The following is a 24,153-nucleotide window of genomic DNA, read 5'->3' as shown; positions in this document are numbered from 1 at the left end:
ATTGTGTGATTAATATCAATATACTGCCATTTCTAACAAAAACTCACCATCTCCTTTGCAAGATATATCTTTTGTCAAAAACATATAATAAAAAATGCAGGTTTAAAATTGTTCTCCCAAACAGTCTTCAGTCCCAAGTTTGTCTACACAGATCATTTAAAAACAGATTTTAAAAAATCAAAGCATAGTGAAAGTGACTTACCATTCTCTTTAGGGCACTGGACTGTACCCTACTGCTTCTCCAAAAGGATTGTTCCAGCATGAATGGGCTGGATTTCTTTCTTTTTTGGGGGGCGGGGGGGGGAATTTATTTTCTTGGGAATCTAAATCCCAGGACTAGGTTTTCTTTGAGGTACTTTGCTTCTGCTACAGACAAAGGAGGAGGAAATGGTGCTGTCTGGTTCTACTCCCTTGTCACTACATGTTATCTTCTGATTCATTCCAATCATGTGAATTTTGTCCTTTCTATAAATAACAATGATGTTAATGTTCCAGTGACACATAGAATGTACATGACACCTAGCAACATGCATTCCTTTCCAGCATCTTCACTTCTTAAAGGCATCTTAGTTTTTCCATTTTTAAAGAGCCCTCCATTTCTCTTCAGTCTCACATTGCCTCCATTAAAAGGCTGGGTTTTAAGAAGCACAATTTAAATCTGGGTTCTAACCTAGCAATTCTACTTAGTTTGACCATCTCCACTATTTCTCTTGCTGAGTATGTGCTTTCCCTTTTCAGAAATGTTTCTGCTTTTTTTTTTTTTTTTTTTTTTTTTTGGTGGTTATTGTTCCTGAAGTTGGAAGTGTATTTAAACAAGCAACATAGCTGATGCTGCTTTTATGCAGCAGTTTGTAGCAGTGCATTTTTGTATTGGATTGTCAAGTACAGAAGTTGGGGAGGACCAATTGCAGTGTTGCCTTTGTGGCATCTGGTGCAACAAGTGACACTGATTGCTATATGATGTTCCTAGATCATGTGGGTCTGAAATGGGAGAGAGAACAGAAGTCAAACTTAGACATAATGTGACTAAAACAATGAGAACCTATCCTCTCTCTCTCTCCTTTTGGAAAGTTGCACATGTAATTACTGTGATGGTTTTCGCAAAAAGAAAAGGAGTATTTGTGGCACCTTAGAGACTAACAAATTTATTTGAGCATAAGCTTTCGTGCGTTACAGCTCACTTCATCGGATGCATTCAGCTGTAGCTCACGAAAGCTTATGCTCAAATAAATTTGTTAGTCTCTAAGGTGCCACAAGTACTCCCTTTCTTTTTGCGAATACAGACTAACACGGCTGCTACTCTGAAACCTGTGATGGTTTTGCGAATCTTACATCCTTCCCTTTTATTTTCATTGATCTGGCTGCAAGCAGACTTTCTATAAGTGCACTGCTGTTAAACACAATCAGTGTGTAATTCACACATGAGCCAAGATCTCGTTTTAAATTTGTTAGGTCTATGCCATGGGCTGATTCCTTAGACCCTGTTCTGGTTGCTCTAAAGGCGCAGTTAAGTATTACCCCTGTCACTGTGGCACAAAGCTGGCGTGGCTGGTTCTTGTCAGTAATGAGAACTTGCAGTTGCCACTGCTCAGCCTCTGGGCATCTGATGCGCATAGCTGAGTCACAGCTGGGCCATCTGATTGGCTGAAGAAACAAGCAAGCCTATGCTTAAGCACTGGACACTCAATGCACACACCTGCAGCTGCAATCTCTCCTCTGCCTGCCTTGCTCTAGCTCCGAACCAGCCTTGTTCCCAGCTTTGCTCCTGTCCTGCCCAGTCCACTCCAGCGCTGCTTCCCTGCTTGGCTCCTAGCTCTGGCTGGCTCTGACCTTTGGTTCTGGCTCCTGGTTCCTGAGTCTGGTCCTGTGATACTTTCTCAGGGTATCCAGAGCTTTATGCTATCTTGTTACTTTTCTGCCTCAACAAGAGATAGTGTGTGTCAACTCCTTGACAGTCCAGTGTGTTAGCTAGTCCCACAAACTCTGAGAACTCTGCCCATCCTTTCCTTGCTTTGCAGGTAACTCTGGATGCCCCTAGCACGCAAACCCCTGGAAGAGCATCCCTCTGCAGTATCCTGTCACTGTCACTGGACACTCACAGTGAGCAAATATTATTATCGCAAGGGGGTGATTCGTAAGTAAAATTAAGCCTTGCTCATGATCTTGCAATAGACGTCTCAGGATAGACGTCTCCCTGTGACAGGTTTTTTTTTTCAGCAGCAGCTGGGGCTAGGGCTCCCATTCTCAGCCCTGGGTGACTGTTCCCCTGCCAGTCTGAGAAGTGGGAGAGGGATTCCGTTGCAGGACCCTCCCCCAAGCCTGAGGTTGATGAAGAACCCTAAGAGGAGCAGAAGTGAGGCTGGGAGGATTGAACTATGGCCTGGGGGCTACAAGGGAGGCTGAAATGAGGAGGGTGGGAGCTGATGGGGTAGGGAGGCTGTATTGATGGTGGGAATGGTGAGCAGATGGGGTGAGTGCTGGGAGGGTGAACTGAGGGCAGTGGGGGTCAATGGGGTGCGGAGTTGAACTGATGCGGTGGTGATGATGAGGGACTGAACTGAAGGGGGCCTGAATTGAGAGGCTCTGGGGGACAGGATTAATTGCTGGACAGGAGATGGGTAGATGTGCGGGTCAGAGTTCCTGCAGCAGGGGCCAAAATCACCTTATCCAGTACAGGTGGGAGAGTGGGCAACACTAATTGTCACATGCACACACCCAGAGGATGGCCAGGAACAGTTCAAAAATCAAGAAACTGACCTTAAAAACCACAATAAAATGTCATGATTTTTTGGGCCAATCTCATGATTTTGAGGACTCTGACTCATTATTTTTGATCTCTTGAAATGGGCGATATTGCTCACAGAAATGACCAAGTCTGCTGTCTCCAAAGAGACAGAATACACACCAGCCTGTTGGCTCAGCTGAGAATGTTCCCCTCAATTTAATATAACAGTACTGAGATGAGTTTATAACAAAACAGAATAAGTTTATAAATAAAGAACAGAGATGTAAATGCTACTAAGCAGAGATAATGGAAACAGAAAATGGTTAGAAATAAAAAAAAAATATTATCACACTTCCTAGTGACTAAAATTTAACAGATTACAATACTGGTCTAAGGCAGTTTTTTCACCTTCCGCCACTTTCTAGCATCACCAGCCTCACGGGGTTGAGGATCCATCATTCATGGAATGCAAAGAGTGCTGACCTCCTTGTTCCCTCGGAGATGAATAACAAAATGCCCTTTTTCTTCTCTTTCTAGTCCCCAAATTAAAGGTTAAGGATACTGGTCTCAGAAACCTGAAGTAAGGCATTTTCAAACAGCCTCCAGTTAGTATGTGTGCAAAATCCATATTTGTGTGCACCTAAACGTGTTATTAGCTACCTGATTTCTACATGCAAATGTGGGTTTCTGTGAACATATATATGTGTAGGCATTTCTACTGCACTCCTCACAATATCTGAGCATTTCATAAAGGAATAGTTGTATTCCCTTGTACAAGCGGCAAAACTGAGGTTCAGAGAAGTGAATCACCTCTGAAAATTAGGCCATAAGTAATTTGCTAATGATTCTATCCTATCTGATTCTGTTCTATATAGGTTCTTATACCACATTAAGTTATGAGGCCTAAGTGTCTAAATGATCACACAAGAATTCCATGTCAGACAGGAAATAGAATCTAGATGTCTTAATACTAGTTGTTGTGAATCTTATTGTGTTGCCATATCATTTAAATAAATGTAAGCAGAGTCAGGATGAGCTCTACCCTAACATCTGGTGGCGAATCATGGTGGGTTGTGGAAAAGAACTTCAGGGGCTGATCTCATTTGCATAGACACACCCACTCCACCTAGATGGTCACTTTGGCTGCTGTAGGAGCCCCAGTTTCTCTGTTATTGGGGCAGGAATAAACTGTTATTATCCTGATTATGTGAATCAAGGACAGTGGAACTGTAGTTGGTCTTTTCTTATGCTGGAGGGACTCACCATTAACTAAGCAGCACTCGCTAGGCAAGGGTCATGGGTTCTAAAACCCAGTGGGGTGAGGAGTTAGTATCAGTACTGGTGATATAGGTCTGTTGGTGAGGGCCTTACATGCTAATTGCACTTTCCCCACTGTAGAATATCAGAGCTAATTTTGATTCTATTAGAAGCCTAGTTATAGGTTGCTGATCTGAATTCACTTTGGGCTAATGGTGCACCAGCAGTGAGGCTCCCCTACTACAAGCTGAAATCACAAAAGAGCTAAACTTGCTAAGAGCTGAAATCGCTGACTGTTGTGTTAAGTAGTGGGGGAGCCTGAAGATATAGTGTGGAGTAGTTTGAGGGATGGCGAGCAGAGCAGAGCAGTTTGCGGGATGGCTGGAGCGGTTCATGGGATGGCTGGCAGAGCAGAGTGATTTGTGGGAAGGCGAGCCAAGCAGAGCCCCAAGGAGAGGTAGGGCGATTGGCTTTGGACCATGTAAAGTGCCCCTTAACCCTCCCCTCCCCCATCTCCACCCAGGTTGGGAGGTAAAACTCTGCAGATAAAACTTTTGAACTCTGGGGCTGCACTGACCAGGGCCAGAGACTTCTGGGTTGTTGGACGTTTGGGACTTTGGGTGATTTTGGATTGCTGGACTCAAGAACCAAAAGGAAAGGACATGCCGCAATTTGCTAAGGGTGGGTTTTTTGCTCATGGGTTGTGTTATGAATCCTGTTGGTAGTGTTTCCCCAACATAATGCCACATTGTTTCTCTCTGTTATTAAAAGGCTTTTGCTACACTCAGACTCTGTGCTAGCAAGAGGAGACGTATTGCCTCTTGGAGGCGCCCAGCGGGAATGGTATATATTTATCCTAGGTCACTGGCTGGGGGCTCAAGCCAATTTTGCATTAAGTTATTGGAATGGAACCCCTAGATACTGAACCCGGCCCTTGTTGCTGCCAACTCTGATGGGCAGAAGGGCTACATAAATATGTAATGTACAAGAATGCTGGTAAGAGATTGTTGCTTATTTCTTGGGCCTATTCACATGGCATTTTATGGCCAGGGTTAGTATTTGCTGATTCTAGTATTTACTGTTACATCTTTCCCCCTTAAAAATATCAAATGTAAATGATATATGATATCAGACAAAATCAACAACAACAAATTAGTGCCACAAATTAATAATACACATAGCAGTGTTGCTAAATCTTGTGATTTCATTGCCAGTTTGATCTTAGGGTTTTTTCTTCTGAAAGCCCCAGCTCCTTGAGTCAGGTCATCATGTGAGAATCTCATCTTTCCAAAAAAACCAGCTAATGTTCTAGCCCTTATGGTTAAAAACAGGAACAAAGTAGACCCTAAAGGCTGAAAAAACAGATGACAAATTAGAAGACATCCAAAATGTATTTTTTTAAAAAATCATGATTTTTAAGTCAACCTCATGATTTTGAGGGTCTAATCATAATTTTTGAATGCATAAGGTTGGCAAAACTGAACTAGAGATTGAGGTTAGCATAGACAACCTGAGAGTTGGGAAGATTATTATGCCTCTTATTGGCTGTTTGGATACTTACTGTTAACTACTGTTTCTTAATCCCACTGGCTTTCTGATCACATAGCCATTTCATGTTGTTATGAGTTCCTTCTGCAAGTGACCTCTTTGGCTGATGAGGAAGATCTGCCACCTGAAGTCTGTGTTTGTTGCTCCTGGTCTTTTTCATTGTCAGTGACAAAGTTATTTCCGTCAACAAATGAGAGCTCCAGAAAAGGAGAGCTAATGTTATCTATGGGTTTGTTTAGATGTTTTCTGTTCCTCCTATGAGGTTGTTCTCGTGTGTTGTAGACACTATTTCTGTTAACCAAGGTAGATTGTCAGCCACTTTCTATTTGAAAGCTAACATTGTCTCTTACTTACAATGGGGATAGTGTTTGGCATTCTTGTCTTTCTGGTTTCTTGATGTATAATTACTTTAGGTTCAATTGTCTTTGGTTCAGTGTTAGCACTGAGGTTTTTGTCCTTTCGCCTATATGTATCTGAACTAGTGAACCTAATAATGCATTGTGAAGTGTGCCGCAATGTACTGACAATGCTAAATATGGAACCCTTAAATGCCCCAGAGCTTTTCATACTTTTATCAAGTTCTTGCTATTTTTACTGATTTTTCTGCCATTTGAATATACGTAACAAAGGCTTGATATGGTGTGATTGAACTGATATGTCAAAGAGCCTCTGATGTAAGCTGCATCTTGGGACTGATCTGATGGCAGTGTCAGAGAGCCACAAGGATGGCTTTAAAACCTCTCTTTTGTGGCCCTTCTCCTCCTTCCCCAACCACCTAAAGCTGCATCAAGGACTGGAAAGATGATCCTGAGGATCTGGCCCTTTTTGTGGTACTTAATTTGTACTAAAGGGCTTTTGTGATTATCAAGTACCTCAGCTTCATTATGGCCATTAGTGACCCACAAAAGGTTTATTGGTTCATACTCCTCCACCATGAATATTAGCCTTTAATTAATGCCACTTAAATTTACCAGCAATGCCACAAAGAGATACTTGGAAGCAAAATGCTTGATTTCCGATATTGCTCACTGGTGGGAACGTGCCTGAAAACCTTCCAGCTCTCTGACACAGAAATTGGAGAGGACACCCAAGTAAGGACCAGTATCACAGGTTTCTCTGAAAGTTATGGCTATTTTATAAAACTGTTAAACTCATCTGTTTTCTAGAAGTACAAACTCACTGGTTTTAAATCCATACATTTTCTTTCTGCGATTTAAACCTCTGCCTTTAAGCAGGCCTTAAACAAGACCAATTGATTGGGGACAAGATTATTATTGTTCCTTAATTTGGGAAATGCTGTGTTTCCTAAATTATGTAGACATGGCCTAGTTATGTAAATAGTACCCAAATACTGCACAGTGATGGGAATCTTTATAAAATGTGGGAATAAAAACGTAGCTGTCTGGGTGTTATTTATTAGAGTCTGGGACTTTTTTTAGCCTTTTGGTGTGTGTGGTCAGAATTGTTACAGACAGACCAATGGGAGTGTTCACTCCTGCGGCATGCTTGGTGACTTCTCTCCACAGAATTACCACAGCACAATGGGGGCTACATGTGTGCATTGTTCCCTGCTTCTTCAACATCCTCAAAGTAACATTAACTCCTGTGTGGATTTCTACCTCAAAATTCCCTTGTGGGTATAAAAGAGTATGCTGCATAGACTGGCCAGTCTTTGTTGGTCTCCACTCAACCCACTCCCTTCCCCCAAACCTGCAGCACCCCAACTATGCAGTTCTAACACAGAGGAGGTTTAAAGAGTTCCCAGTCAGGAGGGATCATAGTTCACAGGCTATGATCCCAATGCTTACGCTCCCTTTAGGATATTTGTACCATTTTTTACTCTAATTTACTCTGATGTGCTCTATGCCAGGAGTTCTTAGCCTGGAGGGTGCACACAGGTATCAGGGGGCCATGACCTTCCCATGTTGCTATAAGGGAAAAGTTTACTGACTAGATGTGAGGATTCATCCTAGTATGGTTATGGAAATCATGTTATGGTAAATATAGAGAACTATGTGCCATTCTATGTGCCATGCACCACTGTGAAGCATCTGGAGCACTGGAGAGAATGTCAGACAGAGCAATAGAGAGGTGCTAAGAGGTGCCACAAAAACTGTGAAAGCTAAACACAAGAACTGTATGGTTTTTTGCCTCACATAATTTTGAACATTTTAAAAGCCCTTAAATAATTAACCCTCTTTTTGTTGTTTTTCTTTTCTTTTGTTTTTTGTTTTAAATTCCAATTTAGGTGATGCTTTTGGTAGGGAATTCCCAGCTAGCACTGCTGGAAGAATGGGGACAGAACCCTCTCCATGTCAGAGGGATGAGAGTTAACATCCCATCTTTCATATTGATGGCACCCCCCTCCCCCACCTTTATCTACATAAACTATGCTGGGAGGCTATCACATGGGAAAGGGAATTCCACCTCTGGCTGCCAAGGTTTCAACAAAGAGACACCAGCAAAGTCGAGCGGCCCGTAATTTTTCATCCCTTAAGCTTAATCAGCTGCATCTTCCACCACTTCCAACTATTCTACATATTTATAGGGCACAAAGTACCATAGTATCTAGGCACTGGCCTTGACTTGTACTCATGTACACTGCTGGGCATTCCTTTTCATTTTTCTTCCCCCCAAGGTTCCTGAGACTCAGAAGATGGGCAATGCTACCTTGCTAGAGCTATGGAAGATATAGGTGAGTTGAAATCTCCTTTACTCAGACTCCCAGAATAGCAGCTGGGAACCTGTGTATTTTTAGCTGTCTGTGGATGCTGCTGCCTGTTGCCACATATGCTATTTGTTGGCTCGCAGGCAGTCTCTCTCAGGAAGTGAGGGCAGGGTCAGAAAATCACAAACCTGAACTTAAAGCTATGTGGTAAGTTGGAAATTTTTAGGTAAAAGAGATTTTGGTTTAATTATTTAAGGGCCTTAGTAATGTGGTAAGTTCTTGAAGTAATGAAACAGAAGAACAAAACATTGGAGTAAATTTTCAAAAGTTCTTTGACCTGGTCTCCCTTTGTGTGTGTGTGCAAAGTGTCAACTTGACAGTGAATTTGTGCATCCATGCAAAGAATTCTGGGTGCAATTCTGAGCATTTGCACTTCTGACTGCCTGATTTGCACAAGTATAAGAAATGCAAGCCTTTGCATGTGAGCCTGTGATTCTACTGCAGGTTCAAAAGTATGTGCACAAATTATGTCCATGAAAGGAAGGCTGTCCTTACGAAAATGGGGTCCTTGGATGACAAGCCAGGCCCTAAACTAGGAGTTTTGAACGGTGTTAAGACTGGAATTATATATAGATATATATAGATATAGATATAGATAATTTTATTCCTTGTTTTATATCTATCTAACTATATATATATCACAGTGAGAGAGATAAAATATGCTTCCAAACAGGATTGTAGAAGAGAACAAAGTCTTCACATAAAGAGAATAAAAACTGATGAGAGCATAAACGCAAAAATGGGGAAAAATAGAGATAAAAATTGTAGGATTATTTACTGTAACTTAAGGGGAAAAGTCAGTATCTGTTGCATTTGTATTTCTGATTAATTTATCACTCTAGAATTGCTATTATTAACTGTAAGGTCAATATTATTTCTGACCAATAGTGTCAGAAACATAAATATTGGCTTCTAATATTAAAAATATATTGTGAAAAGCAAGTATTGTAGAATAAACAGAAGGTATTAAAATTCTCACTTCCCATAATTTCCCATAGGGGGGTGTCTTTACAAAACAGAATAATATCTTTGTAATACCACTGAAGTCACAATAACACATTATTTTATTAATGTTAGAAACACCTAAGTAATACTATCTACTGGTAACATTAAAGGTAAGAAAGTTCCCAAACCCAAAATACATATATGAAGTATGTTTAAAATAGGGGGTTTTCCAAGTATAATAGTCTTTAGTTTGAATTTTTTTTCTTTGCTTTTATCCTAAGAAGTTATTTGTAAATAGAAAGCTATGGTACAACACGGGAATACACAGGGTAAAATTTCAAGGAAATACAGTGGAAGTAAATACTAACCTAGGGTCTGCTCCACACTTAAAACGTAGATTGACATAGCTACGGTGCTCAGGGGTATGAAAAATCCATCCACATCATAGCTATGCTGATCTCATCCACGGAGTAGACACAGGTAGGTCAATGGAAGAATGCTTCATCAACCGGTAGGCCTACTGTCACTTGGGAAGGTGGAGTATCTACATAGAAGGGAAAACCCCTTCTCTCACTGTAACTACAGAGTTACAGCAGCATAACTACAGCGCTGTAACTATGCCACTTTAGCACTCGTAGTGTAGACATGAGAAATCCAAATCTTTGTCTTAACTGATCCTCATGCAGCATATTGTTATGGGAAAAGGTGCTAATTGCTTGGATGTTAGATGTCATTGATGTATAAGCACTTAAGAGGAAGTCCCTGATCAAAGGATGTTAAAATGTCATGCAGTAACCATACCCAATTTTGTACATTTGAATGACAGAACCAGCGCACTCACCTGTATAGCTATAGATTTGGGACACTTAGCCTATTCTGAAAAATAATATATCATTTCCTATGTCCTAAAGACATATTCAACATATTTTAAAATGTGCATCTCAGTCTTGCACTAGGATCCGCTAAAACAAACTCCTTTGCCTGTACAGAGTCCCATTGCTTTTGAAGGGCCACAGAGATCTGTGTAAACGTACCTCATGCAGAATTGAGGCCATGTTTTGTAATAAGTAAACTGCATTTAATATATTATAAAACTGATTGTTGAATATTTGTAATATAGCCCATTACATACTAAGGCAGAGTCTATACTGCGTCTGTATTCTGTTTAGTGCAAGAGCGTGGGAGGGAGCAGTCGGTGAGCTGGTTATGGATCCCTGATTCTGTGGGTTTGTCTGCACCTGTCCCAAGCCTTGCATATGGTCCCTTGGGAGCCATAAGCCAGCTGAGGCTCAGCAGAGCTCCAGACTGACACAGCCGCAGCCTGCATTGATAGGGGGGTTAGGAGGTTGATGCAATAGCTTACTCTACTGGTTATACACTTGCTGGGCAATTCTCAGCTACAGCCAGGATCCAGCAGACAACTCATAGGCACCACACCTCAAAAGAATTTGGTGCCCAGATTATTTGAGAGATGTCCAATCAGGTGCCAGGTGGCCTAGTGGCTAAAGCACTGGACTGCGACTCATAAAACCTGAATTCTGTTAAGTATTAAGAGCGAAGTATTATTATGTGACACACAAAACATAATGGTGGAAAGGAAAACAATATAGGCCAAAATTTTCAAACTTGGGTGCTTAAAATTAGGCTTCTAAAGCAGTTTTTAGAAGTGCAAAACATCTACAATCCTGTTGAAGTTGAAGGGAGCTGCAGGTGCTCAGCATCTTTGAAATTAAAGTCATGCATCATAAGGTGTCTAAATATGGATTTACAAGCCAAACTTTAAGCACCAAGGTTGGAATATTTTGGCCATAGATTTTTGTATGGTCTTCTTCATATTTTGATTTCCAAAATAATCATTTCATTGCCAAATAAAACTTCCAACCAAACATTGTTCTACCAGGAAAGTTCGGGGGAACAATACCATATCTCAGAAACACAAAAGAGGAACACAGTATAATTTTCTTTACAAAACTAAAGTCAGTGCATCATTTTTATAGGCCATGGCAGGCTGTGTGACACCATGTAATTTTTGAGGTATTTTATACTTTGCAAGGAAAACAATAACAATACCTAGTGTCTTTTTAAGACTGTTTTTGCTGCCAAAAGCATCCGATTTGCTTTTGCCATGATTACAGCAGTAAATCTTACAGTGAAGGCATTTAATGATGGCTACAAAGATTCCTTTATTTTACTTTGCAAAGAGCCGCTTTAGAACTTTACTGAGCATGCATCCATCTGCATCTCAAGGAAATCAAAGAACACTGTGTGAAGCCTTATTTTACCCAAGTACTTGTTACAGGTATAGTGGCAATAAAAGAGCACTGGTTCCAGGTAAGCACTAAGCTGCCATATCACATTAAACCGTCTCCAAACTTTTCTGTGGAATGTTTAATTACATAGTAAATTAGCATCTGTATGTGGCTTTGCAAGGATGGGGGGACACCAAAAGCCTTTGCACCACTGTGTTACCTCTTAGTACTAGGGGTGCAAAGGTCTTCCCAAAGGAAAGAGGGGAGAGGAGCAGGTCAAGACCCTGACATCCCCCTTCCTTCTGGCTGTCAGAGTTGGATGCATGCAGATGTACCATTCTGGAGGAGCCATGGAGCAGCAGACATGTTCCACCCCCCCATCCCCCACGCCGCATACTGAGGAGATCCTGAAAGGAAGGATTGTGCCTCCTGGAAACACAGTCCTGCGTGAAGCTCCACCTGGAACAATGTGGCTCTGCACCAATCCCTGCACAGAACAGGGGTTAAATTAAGCCCATCACAAGAGAGGCTGAGCTAAAACTAATCGTGCTTGTCAAAGTCCAGCTTCTGTCAGGGTTTCCCCTCTGCAAGTGTGGCATTTACACAGTCTGGCATTAAAAGGCACAGTCATTGCAGCTTAGATCAGGAAAGCTAAAATGAATGGACTTATTTTTAGAAAGTCAGTTTTTGGTGAGTGATTTAGTTATTTGAAGAAAACATCAATCTCAGCCATGAGTCTCCCCTTCAGTCAGAAAAGAATTGGGAATTGTATGGGAGGTGAATTTATAAGGAAGATTGAGGAGGAAGAGTGGGTGGTCCATAGTTTGAGATGGGACTAGGTTTAGAGAACATCATCCCGACATTCTACTTTCCCCTCTCAAGTCTGTGTATGGTAAAGCACAGTTTGTTTGGAAGTGTGTTAATTGTAGTTGTGCAGAATACTACAGAGAAATTTGAGTATGAGTAATTCTGTTCTTCCCAATACTGAGGATTCATAAGCACACATCTGCATCCACAGCATTAACCCACCATCATGTCCCTGTGCACAAAGCCTGAGTAAATAGGTTCTGCATGTGGGAGAGGCTCTAGAGGCTTGCAGGGGATAAAATCCACAACGTGTCAACCTGCAGGCAGGGTGTAAGACAGCCTTGTAGCCACTACTCAGTCTCCTGGGCTAGAGTAGACTGTGACCTCTGTGCTTCCCCTATGCAGAGGTTTATGGTTGCTGAGTCTGCACAATCACAGATCCAGTGGCCCTGCTTATTCTCCGGTCTCTATGCTGTTCCGTGTGAAATGATCTCAACTAAATGCAGAAAATGTCCCCCTTCGTGGCCTGCATGCTCACTCCACAACCACCCTCCTGATTTTGGAGGAAAATCACAGTTGTATTGTGTTTCTTCTGTGGTACTTACCATGATGGGAGAACTTCATATTCCTTTAATCAGTCTACCAGCTCATCTACTACACTGAGCCATTCTTCCTTCAAGGCAACTTCTTTCTTTCTTCTCCATCTCCAGAGAAGCATAAACTTTCCCCGACTCTGTATAACCGATTTAATGCTTGCTTTTCTGAAGCATTGTACAATTTAATGTAACCCTCTACTACTGCATATGCTAGTCATTGTTACTGCTACATTGTACTGAACTATCCTTTTTTTACACTGTTTTCTTATTGATGTGTATTGCAAGCCATTCTTTCACAGTTATAAAGGAGATAGTCAATATAATATAACTTATCCATTTCATCTACTTGAAAAACAAAATAAAAGAGCGCATCATAGTCCATGTTCAGTCTTTGAAATGATAGAATATATGAATTGAACATTCATGGAATATAATTCTTTGAACTGAAAGATTACTAATAAAAAGGCCAGTCACTCTTTAATGCCACATTTTTCAAGATAATGTTAAAGGGACACTATGCAATAGTCGGAACCAGTGCTAGACACTGAGGGACAGATTTTTAAAGGTATTTAGGTGCCTAAAGAGGCAGATAGGCACTTAGTAGATTTTCTAAAGCACCTTAAGCAGGTTACATACCTTGATTTTAGTTGTAAGTTGGCATCTAACTCAGTTAGGTGTTTTTATAAATCCCATTTAACACCTATCTGTGTCCTAGATGCCTAAATACCTTTGGAAATCTGCCACTTGGTGCCATAGGCTGCTGCTAGATTGGGGTGCAGAGCACCCTTAAAAGAGCAAACACCCCCTCACACACAAACAAACTGCCCCAGCTGGTGGATGGGCTGGCTAAGCAGGATTCACTTCTAAAAATTAGGCATTCTCAGCAGCCTTCTGAGTAACCTGCCCCTAACTCTGGCAGACAAAGTAATTCCAAGCCTCCTTCACATTCAAATCCTTGAGTTCTTCAGTCCAGTCATCTTCCTTAAGTAATTCCTTTAATTTTCCTTTTGAAATCCCTAGCCGCAGACCTATTTTTATTTATCCTTCCATTTAATTTAAACTCAGTTAACCCATGATCACTCAAAACGAGTTTTCCTCTACAGCCAGTTCTTCGATAAGGTCCTTAGTACTTACCAATATTAAAACTAAAATGGCATTACCTCTTGTTTCAATGACTATATGGTGAGGAAATCTCTCAGCTATCACATCCAGGAACTTAATTAGTAGCATTTATCCTCCAATCTATATCTGGGAAATTAAAGTCTCCCATAACCACACAATTCCCAGTTGTATTTATTTCATTAAAAATATTAAATAGTGTCTCTACATATCCAAATTATTCACTATCCCAGTGGAGCCTCTGTTTCCTTTCTTCAAAGTGATTTTGACCAAAACAGATTCTGTTTTATTATCCATTCCATTACTTCTAATTTCTGTTTTGTCTACTTCATCATTAAAAAGCAATGCTACTCCACCACCTTTAACTTTATTTCTGCCTTTCCTGAACAGCACATACTTTTCAATACCTGTATTTCAGTCATGACTACTATTCCACCATTTTTCCATATTCCTTGTATCTGGTTTCACTTCCTGCACCAGTAGTTCTAGTTCCTCCAGTTTGTTATCAAGCCTCCTTGCATTGGTGTACAGATATTGTAGTTGTTTCCACTTGGTCTCACCCAGATTCCTTCAGCAAATTAGATACAATCATTTTACTGCTGGTATCACTTACCTGACTGTTACTGTCATTGGTATTGGCACTATCTTTCCTCTTGTTGTCCATTTTCCTACACTCTTTTATTCCTTTGTCCATTTCTGTATCCTCTTTAAGCTGATTTTCCCACCTGCTTAATATTAGAGTCAGGCCTGTCTCCCCCAAATTCCTAGTTTAAAACCTTTTTAATCACTTGTGTCAGTCTCCATCCCAGAAGTCGTATTACCCTCCCTACTCCAGTGGAGTCCATCCCATGAGAACATCCTCTGTCCACGAATGTCTCCTGGTGGTTGAACATCCCAAAGTACTTCTTAGACTACCACTGCCTGAGCCATCTGTCGATCAGCATTATCTTGTCTTGCCTTTGCTTCGCCTCCTCTAGCAAGAAGTAGAATACCACTGAAGATCCCCTGAACCGCCATTTCTTTAAGTGTCTTCACCAGCTTTTCAATAGTCTTCCATAATGCATCCCAGAGAGAATCTAACAGTATAATTTGTTCTCGCATGAAGGATAATCAGTGGATTCTTTCCCACTCCTATTAGGATTCTCTGCAGCCTCAGGTCCACATCCAGTATCTTAGCTCCTGCCAGACAACACACCCTTCTGTTCTCCAGATCAGCTCTGGTTACAGACCTGTCAGTTCTTCTTAGCAGGAAATCTCCAGTCACATAGACCTGCCTCTTTCTGATATTGGTGAGACTCTGACATTCCCCTTTCTGTTCTTTCTGGCTGTAAATCTTCTAGTCTTCTGTTCTCACCTGCAGTCTTCTGGGATTTATCCTCTATTTTCCTGAAGCTCTGAAGTTTGGCTATCTCAGTTGTTTCTTTCTATCTTCTTTAAGGCCAGCCTTGCTCTCCCATCTTCTGTTATTCTCTGCCTCTCCCCTTTGTTTTCCAACCCCGTGAACCTGTTCCTCAGCTCTGTTTCTCCTTCCCTAGCTGATCTTTTCCTCTGTCTTGTTCTCATAGTCACATGCTTCTAAGGGCCATTTTCTTCATCAAGCAGCCTACTATCAGAGTTCTCTTGTCCAGCATGGATCTGCAAGTCTTGAGATGTCCCTTATAAGCCAAACTTGTATTCTCATAAAAAAAATCAAGTTAGTTTGACAGGATCTAATTTCCATAAACCAAGATTTATTGGCATTGATTATATACCTCCTTTAATTCTTTATAAATCTAGTCCCATGTCAGTTGCTCCATTATCTTGCCCAGGATTGATGTCTGACAATCCTATAATTAGCCAGGTCATCCCATTTACATTTTTAAAATATTGGCACAACATTAGCATTCTCCCAGTCTTCTGGAACTTCCCCAGTGTTTCAAGCTTATTGAAAAGCAACATTATTAGTCTAGTAAGCTCCTCAGCTGGCTCTTTAAAAACTCTTGGATACAAGTTTTGTGGACCTGCTGATTTAAAAATGTCTAACTTTAGTAGCTGCTTTTTAACATCTGCCTGAGATACCAGTCGAATGGAAAAAGTGTTAGTAATGGTTCCTGCATGTATCCTTGTCCCAAACTCTTCCAACTCTTCTTTTAACTCAGGTTAGCAGCTTGAATTCAACCAAAGTCTCCCTATATGTTTTAACTCAAGCTACTAACCTGAGTTAAAAACCAAGTTGCCATGTATTCACTGCTATCTTAACCCAAGTTAGCTAACAGAAAGTTAGCTAACTCATGTTAAGAACACACTTTTTATTATTTGCAGTGAAGATATATCTCTAGCATAAACTAGCCCTGAGTTCAACTACGTGATGCCCATGCTTTGTATCACGAGTTATTACCACATATGCAAGTTCCTTTTTTGAAATCTATGACAGAAAATATATTCTATTCTTGTTCCATCTAATAGATAAGGTTGTTTCAGACACAAATTCACAGAGATTACTATAGTTTTTCAGGCTATATTAAGGTGTTCACAAAATTGTCATTAAACTTTCTTCTCCATGTTAACACCAATGGTCCTGATCCTGCAGACAAGTATGAACGTGATTAACTTTATTCATGCAAGCAGTCCCATGGAAGCCAGTGGGAGTGCTCACAAGTAAAGTTAAGCACACACATTCATGTTTGCAAACCAAGGCCAATACTGATAGAGACTTTGACTAGGGCTGGTCTACACTACTGTGTTAAATCGATCTAACTTATGCAACTTCACTTATGTTATTCACATAACTGATCAACTTAGTTAGATCCACTTATGGTGGTGGCTACATTGCGCTGTGTCGACGGAAGAGCATCTCCCGTCGACTTCTCTTACGCTTCTCGGAGAGATGGAGTACACAAAACAATGGGAGATTGCTCTCCAATTGATTTAGCATGTCTTCACCAGACCCAATAAATCAACACTCGCTGCATCGATTGCAGCAGTGTCGATTTACCGGTAACTGTAGATGTGCCCTTTTTAGATAAAACTGTGAGAGCAATAATGGATTCAAACTGTGTAGGAATCTTTCCCTCACCCAACTTCTTGGCCAAAGAGAGGCACACTGCTTACACCACATCTCTGTAGCCAACTGACTTTCAAAACCCATATGAACATCTATAAAGGCCAAATTGTGCCAACAGATCCACACCCCATATCTCCAGAATTTTTAATTAGTGATGGGATTGAGAGGTGATAGCAACCTCTGCACTTAATGTCTGATATGTCAGCATACTCTCGTCCCCCAAATATGTGATTATCCACGTCATCTGGTGAGTTCATAAGAGAGCATGGATTTAGCCAAATATTTCAGTTTTTCATGTCCCATTGGCTTTCTTAAACAGTGTTGGACCCATTTTGAAAGTGTACTTTAGCACTGCTACAGAATATTCTCCCATTGCTCTGTACACACAGCTTCCATTGATGTCAGTGGGAATTGTGCATATGAAATGAGGGAGGTAACAGCCCATTCTCAGCTTTGGCCTGATTAGAGATTCAAAAGCAGAATGCAGCTTTTGTGTGGGGCTATTTATAACACTTCCTGGAAAATTATTTCAATGGCCAGTCTCTTGGAGAGGGAGAGAGGCTCTCATGTTTGCCACACCCTCACTCTCTGTTGGTGGAATAGCTAGTGTAAGTCTCCCAAAGATCAAGAGCATTACATCTCTGTTATTCAAAGACTGGGGCTATCAGCACTCATTTCCCTAAAGATGGCACAATTCTTTTTATTCATCCATTCTGACTCAAATCTGAGCCAGGATGCCATATCCTACTTCAGGAATCCATTTTACGCACTACTCTGAGTGTTTTTCTTTAATGAAATACTCTGTATTTCACAATGCAATAAAGGTACTGTGATGATTCAGTAACCAGGGCTAATACCCCCATTTATTAAACTAGTAAATAAATCATTGTTATAAAGTCATGATAAATGAACTAGGATTTAGCAATTTCTCTTCAGAAAATGTCCATTTGTTTTTTTTAATGGGTATCACTTAGATCTCTGTGAGATGAAAGAAGATGAGTGCTTTTCTTTTACCTCTTGAAACTTTGCTTCAGTGAGTCACACATACTCCTATGTGGGTAACAGAGTTTTCTGCTCTACATATGGACAAACTTTGCGACACACAACAACAATGGCAGTATAACCAGAAAGTCTCTAAGGTGCCACAAGTACTCCTTTTCTTTTTGCAGAAAGTGATTGTCACAGTATTGCCAATCCCAAGCATTCAAAGTCATGAGATTGTCTTAAAAGTCCATGTGAGCATTTATGGGGTCACATTTTCATTTTCTCCGCACCCTTAATCACATGACTACAGGAAGCTGGGGCTTTAAAGTATATATCACATACTCCCCGACTCACAAAAAAACTGCAATTGACAACACACTATAGTCATGGCATGTCCCTGCTAGACACTCTAACTGCTGCTAACAAGGGACAACTATGAAAGCAGCATTGCTGATGATTAGCAGAGCGAGCTGTAGTACTTTCATCAAACACCTTGCCATAGGGCTTGTTATGCTGGAGTTTAGAGTGATGTTGGACTATTGTGTCAGATCAATTTCCACTTTAGATAGTATATTTTGATTATAATCTTATGAGAGTGGGGGTGGAGAATCCCCCACATTGCTACACATAAGAAGTGGGATTTGCCAGATTGTGGGGCAGTTTGGAGGTTATTGCAGAGGTTAACATCCACATTATTATTCCCCAGATGGGGAAACTGAGGCACAGAGAGGTTAAATGAGTTGCCCAAGGGCACACAGTAATTTAGCAGAGATGCTAATAGAACCACATATCCTAACTCCCAGTCCTGTGCCTTACTTACCTGACTGCACTGCAACAGTTTTAGTGTTTGTGTATCATGTGGTCTGTTTTTTCCATGGGCTTTGTAAAGCTTAAGGAAGTCATTTATGGAGGCAAAATAAAGCAAGATCTAATCATTTTGCATTATTTCAATTCCTAGAAAGTGCAAATATTATAAGAAGACAGATACTGTGTTATTTCAGCTCACAAATATTTCCCTGGGGCCAAGAAAAGTTAATGAAACAGGTACAAACACAAATATCAAAATATGTGGATTTATTTGGGTTCCTATGGAATCTGAATTCACAGCCGTAACAAAAAGTAACTTTGCCTATGCACACGCAGTAGCATTAATACTTAAACATTAGAAGCCCAAAGGTGAAAATCTTTTAGACTTGCCCAGATACGAGTTCAGGGTTCTACTTCACCTGCAACAGATGATGAGATCAAATAGTAAATCAAAGCAAAAGCAGCACAGATGTTAGTATATATGTCTGCTCATGTAGCAGCAACACAGAACCCTGAACTTAGGTCTTGGGTAGTTAAGTGAAAGAAGAACTGATAGTCTTTTGGAAGTGCTGATTGATAGAAATACTTGTAGTGGTACAATTTACGTTCTGTTACTGATTTGGGCTCCTCAATATTGTAATTAATTTATTTTTTTTAAATCAATTCACCTTTAAAAACAATGTGATATGCTTGATTAGATATGGATTGAATATAATATGATATGATAGAAATGGATTGAATATAATATAAACTTTTTATGTTTGGATCTACATTTATTATATGACAATCTAACTCATTGTTTTCTGATGATATCCAATTGCATCCGACATTTAGGTCACCTCTTGCCATTAGTGTAACCTCCTGATCAGTGCATCCCAAGCAACTTCCATGTCACTTGTAAAAATGTTTTTTTATTACAAAGGTTACCTGCTAGCAATAGTGTCCACCCCTCTACTTTGACTGTCTTCTCACAATATTGTAATAAACCAGGAGGATATTGTTGATATCCAGGCAATAACACTGTTGTGAAGTCAGTGTAAACAAGAAGAGAATCAGGCCCCGTTTACCTTTTAACTGTACTGTATTTTGGTTGGTTTGTTTTTTTTATTTTACTACTATATGTTGCCTTATTTTACTGTATCTTGTTCACAGTCATGCTATACAACAGTGGTTATAGGTAATTCATGATATCGCTAAGGATGAGTTCCAATTTCCATTCAACCCCCACTTCTTCTCAATGCTCAGAACTTTGACAAGTTCCTTTGGCTGTGATATAAATAATAAAAATAATTATATTTGTTGTGATGAGAAACAAGAAGTTTTATGCACCAAATGAAACAAAATTAAACACAACTGAAATGCAGTCAAAATGTATATTATGGTATTATTCATATTTATATTTAATTTGAGAGATTCCATAATTGATTATACCATTGGGATTATAAGTATTATAATTAAAGATTCTTTTAATATGGGACTAACTCACTGTAGTATGCACACCTGTTTGAGATTGTTTCCATTGCTCTCAGATTTGAAACTGTATAGTTATTGTATGCCTCAAATTATTAATTTATTTTAGAGTGAGAGAAGGTATTTTCTTCAGATCTATTTACTATGTCCATCATAGTATATATAAGATATTAATGTTTGTGTCCTAACTAAGAGCTGCTTTTAATGGCTAATAGTTGCTAATGGCACCAATCATCCGCTATGTTTTCCTAAATATGTATTGTCTTATATGTATTGCTTAACTTATTTTTGTTACAACTCAGCTCTCGTCTCCCTACAAACAACAGACCATGATATTTCATGATGTTGTTGGCACCAATATCATTTACATCATTGGCCCACATACTTTAATGTCTGTTGAAGTAGAAAGAAACTTGTCTACCGTAAAGCTTTGTAAAACAAGTGAAAACTTCCTATACTACATTAAAGGCAGCTCAAAGATAAAAATAGGGTTTTATAATGGCCCATTGCTCCTTGATGTATGGCTTCATTATGCAAATACTTAGAGAAGCTGTATCTGGATATCTTTCCCCAATTAAACTATTGAAAAGAAAAATCTCTTCTCCATTGACAAAACTTTTTACTGAATAAGGGAACATGGAAGGAGGAGGGGGAAAGTATTTCTAAAAGTATTTCAGTGTTGAGATGAAAAAAATCCTAATTTTTAAGTAGCTAAGTAAGGATAAGTATACACCAAAGTGTGTGTGTGTATCTATCTATCTATCATATGACAATCTAACTCATTGTTTTCTAATGATATCCAATTGCATCCTACATTTAGGTCACCTCTTGCCATAAATGTAGCCTCCTGATCAGTGCACCCCCAGGAACTGTTGTATACATTGTGTATATATATATGGATTGTATTTAGAGATGGTCCCAAACGAGGCCACTGGATCCAAACTTGTGAGATCCAGATCCAAATTTCCATAGAGATATGAGATTCATGATACAGGATCCATTTCTCATTACATGTAAAAAAATATCCTGAAATAACTTTAAAGTGCTGTTCTACTCTCTGAAGTGACTCTGTCAAATGGTATTGAGAGGTGTGATACTTAGTTTGGATCTGGATGTTACAGGGAGATGATAATCAGTTGACAAGCCAATAGATGGTTATCCTAACAACCAGATTCTCAACCTCAACTTCACATATGAAAGTCAAGCTGCATATTTACTACAGGCTATAAATGAGCAAAAAGAAAAGGGGGAAGGATTTTAGGCTCCAATTCAATAAGCTTCTTAGGCTTACACTTAAGTGCTCATTAGTAGAAGCCATAAGTGTCAATCCTGCAAGTTGCTCCATGAGTGAAAACCACAGGACTAAAGGTCTGTCCATTCTGATCTGCTTGTAGAATATGGGACCTTACATTTGGTCCATATTTTTAAAGACATTTAGGTACCTAGAGATGCAGACAGGTTGCAATGGGATTTTCAAAAGTGCATAAACACCTAAATCCCATTGTGGGAGTTAGGCACTAAGGCTCTTTTGGAAAAAAATCCTTCTAAGGGCCTATCTGCATCTGTAGGCAACTAGATACCTTTAAGAACAGGCTCTTTGTCCCTAAAGTAAGTGATCCATCTATGAATATATTGTGGCAACCCGTGGTGTAGCGGCAAAAAAAGGAAGTGAGTAAACTAACCTAACCTAAACTGCTGACTGAGAAGGTAACAATTTTATATAGATTTTTTCCAGAGTAGAATCACACTTTATTATTTTATTTTTTGTGCATATACAAATGTGAAAGATCTGCCTTGCATATTGAAATCAACGAAGACCAAGAAGTTCAAAGAAAACCTAATAGTCAACCTGTTCCTATTCTAAGTGTCTCATATGTCTCTGGCCAGTTAATATTGCTATATACTTGGACTCTTCTTTCCCGTGGTATGTAACTGCTGTTAATGTTAATGGAAATTAGGAGTGCTCTTGAAGAGGAAAGTAGACCCCTTTATGTTCTGCAATTCTTACAGTGCAGTGGGTTAAAAATGTAGGGCTAGTCTTAACCTTAAATTTCCTGGGTGAAATCCTGGCCCCACTAAAGTGTGTGACAATGACTTCAATGGGGACAGGATTTCACCAAATGACTTCTGACTGTAAATGAAACTACTATTATTTGAGGATATTTATTACATTACTTAACTTTTATTTTTAAATAAAAAGTAAAGATCAAGACAAATTCTCCCACAGCAATGTATGGGACCAGATACAACTGAATGCCACAAATCCTTCATGGACTTTCTGATTGATTGTTTATATAATGTGGTTAAGACATATTTTTAGATAACAGACCAAATCATATGCTGCCACTTTAAGTTGCCAAATTTCCATTTTAAAATTAGGATTTTTTTTTATGTAGCACAATACAAACAGCAAACAACATTTTGACCTGGTAAGGTATATTGGGTAAGCACACATGTCCATAAGTGTATGTTTATCTTTAGAGAAATAATCACACATCTCACTTGAAACTGGGCAAAAATGGCTTTTTTAAAAAATGGTGGATCAAAAATTAGCTTGCAGGCTCAGACCTTGTCTGTCCATTTTCTGTCAGAAATAAATTTTCCAGACAAAGTTATGAATTCCTGAAGAATTGAATTTGATGGACACACTGACACCATTTAGCAGTTCCAGCACTTCATGAAGCTGTTATGAGTATCTGTTTATCTTTAAGATCTTACTCATTTTCAAGGACGAGACACTTTTTTTAAAAAAAACTTTGTTTTTACAAAGAATTGGTTTGGGTTTGTTTATTTTTTACTAGCACATTAATGACATCACATCACACGGTACCTAAACTGGCAGACAGGTACAAAAATGACATTAGAAATGTACAAAAGATTACTTAAGGTATAGTATGTTAACATGAAGGTAAAGAAATAATTTTAAAATCTTAAAGCAAACACCTGTATCTAGTTAATTTCTTACCTTATTAGGTTTTTCAGGATGCATACTGTATATCTTTGCTTTTATACACTAGAAATACAGTCTAAGATTGCTTCAGATGTTTCTAAAAGTAAAATGAAACATAACTGCCAATATTAGGTTCAATACAGTCTTTGTAATACTCTTCTTAAGGACATATTATATAGAGAGATGTGTATGGTATATTTTAGTCATAATTCTGTATTTGCATCATGGAAACATATTTTGGGGGGCTGTGCATACAAACACAATATTTGGACAATTATGAGATGTTAAGAGAGTTTATTCATGAGATAGATCACACATTCTTGTTTGCTAAGAAAATTAGGTAGTACGTTCATTAATCCTGAATTGCACTAGATTTCCAGTGTAAGTACCTATGACATTTATAAGAATGCAAAATGAGTTCACTCTGATCAATGTTATTACAATGAATGCCAAATGAATTAATAATGCTGGAACACTTCAATTGAGATGGATTTAAATGAAGAATTACCAAGGTTTGTGATATAACGTATATGGTTAATTATTATGTAATTAAAAACACTGTAAGCTAAGAATCTCAGTAGGAAGAAAGCAAAATTCAGTCTCTGTGGCACAGATTTAAAAGTGGAGTCAAGCAAGATGTGTGCTTGTCTCGCATGTTTTAACTTTAAACAAATGTATTGTGTACTGTGTTACAGCCCTTTAAGAACACTGTCAGCATTTTAATTATCAGGGTCCAGATGAAGAAGCAGTTTATAAATAGGTTTGCCTGCATTGGAATCTCATATTAAATCTCTCTCAGTCTCTTTTTGGTATTGCAGTTTATTGCGTGCCTCCAACCTATAGCTTTACAATAATTCACTTATAGGAAAATGGAGAAGTAGCCAGCTCCAAGGTTCTTTTAGCATGGTACTTAGAGTTATACCAT

At 39.3% G+C, this 24,153-nt stretch overlaps 1 long non-coding RNA gene across 1 annotated transcript; it reads left to right on the top strand.

The window, feature by feature from the left end:
* The first annotated feature begins 3,845 nt into the window (after window positions 1-3,845).
* Window positions 3,846-17,580, top strand: LOC122458535. The gene is made up of 3 exons (XR_006278577.1): window positions 3,846-4,038; window positions 8,226-8,229; window positions 17,568-17,580. It is a non-coding gene; the product is annotated as an uncharacterized LOC122458535 (long non-coding RNA).
* Window positions 17,581-24,153: the final 6,573 nt, after the last annotated feature.

This window comes from Dermochelys coriacea, chromosome 2 (genome assembly GCF_009764565.3).
Source record: "Dermochelys coriacea isolate rDerCor1 chromosome 2, rDerCor1.pri.v4, whole genome shotgun sequence".
In the NCBI taxonomy this organism is placed as follows: Eukaryota; Metazoa; Chordata; order Testudines; family Dermochelyidae; genus Dermochelys; species Dermochelys coriacea.
This window is presented reverse-complemented; position numbering and strand designations above follow the sequence as displayed.